The 9,457-nt window shown below is 35.4% G+C and overlaps 1 protein-coding gene across 1 annotated transcript in view; it reads left to right on the forward strand.

The window, feature by feature from the left end:
- Window positions 7–9,457, forward strand: part of LOC109839633 — a 17,357-nt gene continuing 7,906 nt past the window's right edge. The window contains exon 1 of the mRNA XM_020408137.1: window positions 7–36. The gene's annotated coding sequence lies outside the window, so the exon portion shown is untranslated. The remainder of the gene's footprint in view (window positions 37–9,457) is intronic.

Raw genomic sequence — 9,457 nt, forward strand, 5'->3', positions numbered from 1 at the left:
CCGACGGAGTTTGGGAGCGTCTCGATTCAGCCCGGGGTATGAGCCGTTGAACCTTTGGCCTTTTTGTCCTGATTTGTTTAAGTTAGGGTTTTGACGCACTTGTGCTTCTATGGTATTATTATTATTATTATTATTTTAAGTGACATCTTATGGCATTGAATATTTGATAAAGGTTTGATTGCATTAGCTTGACAATCACCAAATAGTCTCCAAACAAGCTTTTAACATAGTTGGTTCTTGGCATGTAGGTTTAGTTTCCCGCATTCTTTTTCTTGTTATGTTGAGCTTCCCTCATTCTTTTTCTTTCTCTTGGTTCTTAGCAATGTAGGTTTAGTTTCCCTCATTCTTCTACTTGTTATGTCGAGAATTTGTGCAGGAAATTAGAGGTTGCTCTTATTGGGAATAAAACCGGAGGGAATCGACTAAGATGGTATGATCATGTACAACGGAGACCTCTTAGTGCGCCGATTAGGGAAATTGATAATATTATAGTTAATGGGGCAAAGAGATCTAGATGTAGCTGGTAGAGCAAAGAGAACTTGGCTGGAAGTGATTTAAGAAGGATGTGATAATGGTTAACTCAACGGAGGAGATGGTCCGGGATAGAACGGAATGGAAGAATATGATTCATGTAGCCTATCCCAAACATTTAGAATAAAAAGCTTTGGTGGTGTTGTTGCTGAGAATTCATGTGACATGAATTCCATGCTGTAAGATAACTAGATGTCAAGGATTACAAATGATTGCTTAGATATTCAGATTGTTCTCCTGGTTTACTTATTTTAGATTAAATAGTTGGATCGAGATCTGATACCTGTAGTGGAATTTAGTGTAGAATGATTTAAAATTCTGTTTAGATTCCCAACCGTCATATCTATCAAGCCCTTGTTTTAACTACCAATTACGCTGTTGTCAAGGTTCTTTCATTTTTTTTTACCAACCACATGCAAATGTCCATGTATAATCATTTACTTATCCAAGTTTATAAGTTTTACGGTTAGGTTCGGCTTTGTGATCATATAGTCTTGGTTAGCAGCTTATGCATCTTCCAACATCAGTTTAGGACATTGCATATATAATGAAGACATTCATTCAACTGCTTTGAAATTTCAAAGGAAACAACATTCATATTTTATCTTTTAGCGATAATGAGCAAGCTCATATCACCTTTGTCTTCTGGAATGTATGTCTAAGTGGATGTATATATCAACTTGGATTGTTTTGTAGAGGAATGAATGACCTCAAAACTTCATGTAAAGATGTATTTTGATTCTTCTTTGTTTTGGGGTTCCTTAAGGTCTCATGAATGACGATTAGGAACAATTCGATATGAAGCATGGAAATTGCTTTGTTGGTGGGCAAGCTTGTATTTCTATGATTTTTTTTCTCATCTGACTTTGAAAACTCTATTGTTTTTTACTCCCTATTCACTAGGTCAATCAAAATCTTAGAGCTCTGGAATATGAGTTGTCAATCATCCAATCCGATAGTTTTTTTTAGTTTGGTCAGTGGAACTTGACGGGGTCTAGCTGACTTAAACGAATATGATACCCTTTTGGTCGTTTTTTGTATATGTTAAGATGGAATTTCACTTATGGTGGGAAGAGTAATTCAATTAATCATTGATACGTGCCTTTTTAACTTATGCTTGGTACATTCTTGAAGTCAATTATCATCATTGCCCTCTCCATGTTCTTAACTTGTGTGAAACTAGGTGATGCAAAACGGGGGAGGGGGTCCATCGGAATCAGCAATCTAAATTGAACAACGCACCGTTTCGCCAAAATTCATGATCTTAGGCAGGAAATTTAATCTAAAACAGTTAATGTGACAAATGGATTTTAACAAGATTTGCAACGATAGTCATAAACAATCCCAATCTCGAATAATTTAATCGCAATATTAATTATCATTTTCGCAAGTTCTAAGATCAATATCAAGTTTAAGCAGTCACGTGTTCAAATACTCTCAACTCATAATTATAATGTACGCAGTGAATATAAGACAAGAGGTTAGAGATGTATTCTTCATGCAATTAACTAACAAAATAAAATCAACAGAAAAATAAGGGACGAAAGAAAACGAAACATTCGTCGGTCTGAACAGACTCGACGTGAGAGACCTCTGGAGGTGGTGCGACGACAACGGTGATTTAAACGTCGATGATGAGGCGGAGATCCGATGACGACGAGTGCGACGGTGTTGAATTGATGACGACGCGGCGACATGATGAGGGTGCTGCGATGTCCCACGGGTAGTCGTCGGGTCGATGCAGGTGGCGGGCGTCAGGATGACGGCAGTGACGTCAAGACGAAATAAACAATGACTCGAAGAGTGGAGGAGGACGGAGGGAAATCGACGACTGTTGAGATGGTTATGACGGCTTACAGAGGCGGGAACAACGACTGCTCGAAGGTAAGTAGAGCAGGGAGAGATCAGCAGCTTGTGGAAGAGAAGGGGTGGGGGCAGCGAGGCTGTGAGATGAACAGATGAACGGGAGAAGATAGAGGTTTAACGGCTAGAAGAAGAGGAACATGTATTGGCCTAGGGTTTCACACCCGAGGCCTAGGTTTCACACCCAAATTAAGCCAACTCAAATTTTATTTTAATTTTCAATAATTTATTGATTTTTAATAATCTCATACAACCTTATTTATAAAAAAAACTACGTGCACACAACGTGCAATAAAAATAGAAACAAATAACAATCCCTCAAATCACTCAACTAAAATTAAACTAAATTTTAAAATTCAAAAATATACCAACTAATCAAATATTATCATTTCTTATCCTCATTACTAGGGCCTCAGAATGGATCATCATGTTGGGAAATTTATGAAGATACACCTTTGGTTGCATGTAAGCAAATGATTAATAGATTTAAAAAGAATGGCAGGACTATCCCATGGTAAGTGTAGTGTAGCTGATAATTAGTTACTATGTTCTTCTCATGTTTTTCTCTTACTTAGAGGGGGAAACAAGTTTCGAATAAGCACCAAGGTGTCACTTTTCTTTTCCAAGTAAAAGGACTTGGAAGAGCTTTTTGAGTAGTACAAAAGAGGTAAACAACTATGCCTCCTCTTAGTCTTATGCAGATCTCTTATCATTAATGTTCTCCAATCTTTAACATGCAAGTAGACATGCCCCAACTGAAAGTTGTGTGTTATAGAGCCTAATTATTGCCTTTAACATCTGGAAGTCATTTGGTCATATATATAATACAATTTCATGAATATGATTTTTTTTATCTTTTATTGAAGAAATTTGTTGAGGAAAGCTTACAGGTAAATCGGACTCTCAGGCTTTCTATAGAATGAATTGATCTATAGGTTGCATTGAAGATTAACTGAAGGATGACATGAAATTTTTTAAAGCATGGGTGGCAACTGTTGGCTCCCTGTTGGCTTCCAAACATTATACTCGTTTATCCATTCAATTTATGAGGACCATACAACTCAATGAACTATAAGAAATGTAAGATCTTGCCTAGATGTAGAGACCAGTACGCCTTCTTGCTAAATCTTTGATTTGTCCTAAACATGGATACGAATAAAAGACATGCAGACGGAGATAACAATTTCCTTAGACTAGGAGGGCGCACAATTCACAAATTTGTAGCAAGGGTTACAAATTTGTAGCAACAACAATGGTGATGATAAGCAGGCCTAAGTATATCACTACAACAAAATACAACATTACTGACGAAACAAAAACGTTAGCAAAAGTTTAAAAAACATTGAGAAAAATCTTTCCCGACGTAAAATGCAGCGTCGCTAACGCGTCACCAAAAGTGCGTCAAGGAAAATATTTGGCGACACAAACACACTGCGTCGGTAAAAGTCAACACTTTTGGTGACGCTTCCTGCGTCGGGAAAAATACATCTTTTAGCGACGCATAATATTTTGTGTCGGTAAAAGTATGCAGAATTTTTTCATATGCAAAAGTGTGTCGGCAAAACTTGGTACTTTTGTTGACGCATGCAGCGTTGGTAAAAGCCAATGCGTCGGTAAAAGTATAGCTTTTAGCTATGTAAAACTGTTTGTCGCTAAAAATTATACTTTTGACGACGCAAGTTAGCGTCGGTAAAAATGTAGCTTTTAGTGACGCAGAATGAAGCGTCGCTAAAAACTATATCTTTGGCGACGCAAGATAGCATCGCTAAAAGATATAATTTTTAGCAACACATAATTATGCGTCGGTAAGAAGTATACTGTCGACACTAATTTGCATCACCAAAAGTAATATCTTTTCTGTTAACTATAAGCCTACACTGAACCTGAACATCCACAAAAAATTTTCTTCCATTCGCATCAACAAAGAAACCAAACATCAAATTATACTCCACACAGTTGCATATTATGATAAACAAAGAATTTACTCTCATTGCAAAATAGTTACATTTATTTTTATTTCCAAGTCAACACTCAAAGGCCTATTTAAATATTCCAGTTTGCTTGTAATCCATGAAGGAAAAAAAGAAACACAATGGAAAGAGAGGAAAAGGTGAAAGAAAAGAAAGAAGGGAACAACTGTTTAAATATTTCAGTTTGTTTGTAACCTCATGACAAGTTCTTCCTTGTTTCCAAGATAATCAAATCCAAGTTCCTGCATAACAAGAATAAAACAGTATCAAAAAATTTTAAAATTATTTGAGAAATGCTACACATTCTATAAAAAGTTTTGGGTGTATATATATCATATTCATTAAACCAAAAGCATACACATGACAAAATAAATTTTGTGCAGCTTTTGTGAATTGTGCATTTCTTCGTATTTAGAACTTCCGATTTGCAAATCATAAATCATATATGGTTTGATCAGATAATTTAGAATCCTATTGATTGTATTCTAGTTTGTTTTTGGCTGATGAATGTATTCTAGTTAATATACATGATCACAATCTTCAGTCATGATTTCTAGATTTTAAGAAATTTCAGTTTACAACAGATTTTAGTGCACATGTATCAGATCTGTGACTAGATGTGTTCCTAAATTCTATCGGTCATATCCTAGGTAACAACCGAAACACCTGTTCATCTATCTCTAGCCCTAATATCCTAAATAAACAACCATGTGTTTCAAAAGTTCTTTTTTTTAAAAGAGTCATCATGGTGATTTTCCATTTCCATCGATTCAAATTGAAGATAAAGAGCATCTAAGCATGAAAGCCCAATCTAGCACACATGCCTCATCAAATCATGCATTTTAACTTGCCATATTCAGTGTCTCCCCAAACTCCAATGGCAAACTTGTCATTTCACAACATGAGTCTACGGTCAACGTTACTAATGTCACAAATTTACGTTACTAATGTCACAAATTTCTTACGTTGTCTCTATGAAGGAGTTTAAATACTGTAATAGCTAAGAGCATGAAAGGTAGATCATCTAACAAATTATCACAATGTAAATTTTTATACTTTCTTTACTTTTAATTTTTTTACAAGCCTTGATCACTCACACACATGCACACACATAGTGTTTAGAACACACTAACACATGTTTAGTGTGTTGGTTAACAATAAAAATCCCCTATGTTAACCATTAGAGTATATAGTTAATTAATGAGTTTTAAAATATTTCATACATAACATTTTCACCCCTTAGTAGTCGACTAATTAGAATAGTAGTCGACTATTGAAGCCTTTGATCAAAATATAAGTTTCTGTCAAATTACAGTGTAGTCGACTACAGGTGATAATAGTCGACTACTAAAGACTTAGGAGGCAATTTCTCAGTTTCTGTAAAAATACTTAGTAGTCGACTACTATGCAGTATAGTCGACTACTAAGAGCTTAGTCAGAATTCTAGACTTTCTGTTTTTACAGAGTAGTCGATTACTAAGATTTAATAGTCGATTACTCAACACTAGATTTGAATTCCAGACTTTCTGTCGTTTATAGAGTAGTCGACTAATGATTATAGTAGTTGACTACTAAGAAAAACCCTGAATTAACAGAGTCTGCTTGAACTCAGAGTAGTCGACTACTAAGACTACTAGTCAACTATAGTGTCAGTTTTCTGACATTTTAGAATTTGAATTTGTGACTATTTATAACCGTTTTGATCCGTTAATTGGCTTTAAAAACTTGTCTTTTCAAGGGTTATAAATAGGTTACAAGTTCAGTAATTGCCTACAATGATTCCTATCCATAAGCTTTAAGTTTTGTGCATTCTCAAGAGTTTAAAACATTCAGATTTGTGCCATAAATAAGTCTAATAAGGAAAAATTAAATGCAAGTCTGACCTCATCTCAATGAGAAATCTCTACTACCACCGCTCGCTCCAGGCTTTGAAAACTTGCTCGGGACAAACAAAACCACTAAACGGGTCTCGATATCCAGCCGGTCCACTTCCAGAGCAAGCCGTAGTGAAGAATCTACTGAGCAGCATGTCAAATCCAGTTTCACTACTTGATATCACATTGCTCTCTCAGCTAAGGATAGATGTTCATCCCTCAAAGTACAATGGAGTCAAATTTCCAAATGACTGCAGTCATTAGTGCCTCCCTGGACTTTCTGATACTTGCAATCAGCTCCTTCATGCATCTCTCCTCTGATTTTGGTGAAGATGTCAAAGACAAAGATTAAAAGATAGAAGATAAAGAAAAGTTTATAGATAATTGGTGATTATATTCATTGTGTGACAAAGCCGAGAGACATATCATTCAAGATTTTTTTTAGTGGACTTACTGCAATGAATGATAATGAAAGATCGAAGGGGAAGAAAGTTGAAATTTCATATAGAGTCCAAGTATATAACTTGTGCTATGGCGATACGGATATTTTTGGGCTTAACAATGAATAGAATAATTTCAGATTTCATATACATATGGGAACTATTCTCTGTCCAAACTAACTAATAACATGTCTAATAGAATTCATAAACCTATTATCAGTCAGTAAAAATATGCCTAAAGTAATAATGCATAGTGTACCCATCGTGCATGTGGAAAACATTCCTAAACTTTCTATGGGTCTTGTGGGAAAAAAAAATCAAGAGGCCATCTTCTATCCGCAATTTGTTATACTTTTTCATGCAAAGCGTAAACTATCATTTTCACTTTCTATGTGGCTTGCGTGCAATTTTACTATAGTTATTTTCACTTTTACAGAGATTTAACTGTCATTTGCAAGAAGCTAAACTTCAAGGTGAAGTTATTTTCACTTTTACATCATTTAGGATATAATTTTTTTTCCTGATAGCATAGAATGGATATTTACTATCTACTGTTTTGTAAAGCTTTCTATAATAACTCATTGTTACTTCCAATTAAAAAGAAGATATCGCCCCTAATCAAATAGAAAGTTTTAAAAAACTAAACGATAACCTAACATACATATTCTCTTAAAAGCACTTGCATATAATCACTCTTAAAATTAGTAGTCACTTAGTCTGACGTCATCTCCATGTATACAAAGATTGAAGTATGCATGCACAATTATGATAATGAATTGAGATCCTACCTAGCTAGTAGATAAATATGAGAAAATGGCCAGAAATCTTCAGAACAAATGATATAATGCCGTAATTGGTAAATGGAAATGCTGAATGCTCCAAACTATGTAAAAACGCAGAAGCACTCCAGATCAAGTTTCCAGTCCATCAAATGCACGTACATGTGCATGGTTGATTCTTGTCTGTTATTAATTTGAGATGCATCACATACATCTAATATATTTAGTTAATTTATGATTTCATTAAAGAAAGAGCGCCCATAAATCTTGCCTCTGGATTTATGCAATATTCAAGCGATTTAGTAAAATTATAATTTTTGAAACTAAAAGATCCATAGTCAGGAGTAAAAATGGACAACATTTCTTCTCTTTTGCACCAGCTAATTTAGCTCAATAACTTCTCAACAAGCAGTTCTAAAGCCAAATCTAAAGCACTACAATTTTCCAACTGTAAATGAACTAATGAAGATATAAGATGATAACAGTTAAAATCAAATCAAATAGGGATTATAAAGCACAGTTTCTGAACTAATGAAGATATAAGATGATAACAGTTAAAATCAAATCAAATAGGGATTATAAAGCACAGTTTCTGAGTACATACTTACACAAGTAAGATAACAGTTAAAATCAAATCAAATAGGGATTATAAAGCACAGTTTCTGAGTACATACTTACACAAGTAATAAAGCAATACCACATGAAGCTACTCCGTGTAGAGGCTAAATTTCTATTCTCTATTACCACGCAAGTAAATTCATTAGTAACAGAGGAGAGGGAAGTGATACTCACTCAGGATCATGAACAGCTTTCCTCCTCTTGCTTGATACTTTCAGTCAAAAAAAAAAAAAAAAACAAACAACAAGAAACAATCAGCAAGTTCATACCTTTTCGCAAGCAAATTGATCGACCCATCAGAACAATGCCTGATCCAAACCATCCATTTCAAACCAGCACCCCAATCAGCAACCGATCAGATCATCGAGTCAATCCTTCGCTCGAACCCAACGATCCACCACCCCAATCAGCAATGTCCTCTAGTACTATCAGCATATATACTTGCATACATCAGATAGAAAGACTAAGTCACAAAACAAGTTCCAAAGGCATTTATTTTACAACACCCATGTCTTGAACATGAATGGATAATCCCTAAGATATTATAATCCATTAAAGGCCTATAATTTACAAAAAAACCTACATTTTGTTAGTTCGTAGAAACCAAAGCATGCACTATAACAAACTTCCAGTAACATGCTCATCTTCTTTCACATTGATGTGAACCCCAATGAAAGCACGACTTTACTAAGCACAAATTCGAGTCCGTCCAAACTTAATTTTTCATAATAATTCAAATGCATGTTAGTCAAAACTCACATGATTCACTACTAGATAGTCTCCTTAAGGCAGATACAGAAAGCAACTAGCTATTTTCCAATACCAGATACTAAGAATCCTAAGCACCTCTCAGCTCTTTCTACAACTATCCTTGATTCATAAAACATTCACAAAATCAAAATCTCAAAGACTTTAGAAATACCATATTATTGAAGGATGAATACACGAGTAAATACCACGAAGAACGGTATTACCAACTATATCCTACTATAAAATTTTCACAAAAAAACCACCTTTAGAATTGTAGTACTGATTCTCAATATCAACGTCCTATTCTTCTGGCTCCTCTTCAGAGTACTCGAACCCATAATCCTCCATATCCGCATCTAAAACGAACCAAAAATCAAGTCGTATTCACAAATTCCATTAAAAAGAAAAGTTAAATTTCTAGGGTTTTCCAAAAGCAACTGAAACCCTAAACTAAATCGCCAAACGATACCATTAAAAAAATACGATTTCTCACTGGAACCCATGATTTTGGAGTGAGGTAGCGGCGACGTGGGGAAGCAGCGGCGATGGCATGGGGAGAGAGGTCGGGTATGGGGGAACGAGGGGAGAGAGGAGGTCGAGGGGTTGGGGAAACGGGGGTGGTGAGGGACGAC

Source organism: Asparagus officinalis, chromosome 4, assembly GCF_001876935.1.
Source record: "Asparagus officinalis chromosome 4, Aspof.V1, whole genome shotgun sequence".
Classification (NCBI taxonomy): domain Eukaryota; kingdom Viridiplantae; phylum Streptophyta; class Magnoliopsida; order Asparagales; family Asparagaceae; genus Asparagus; species Asparagus officinalis.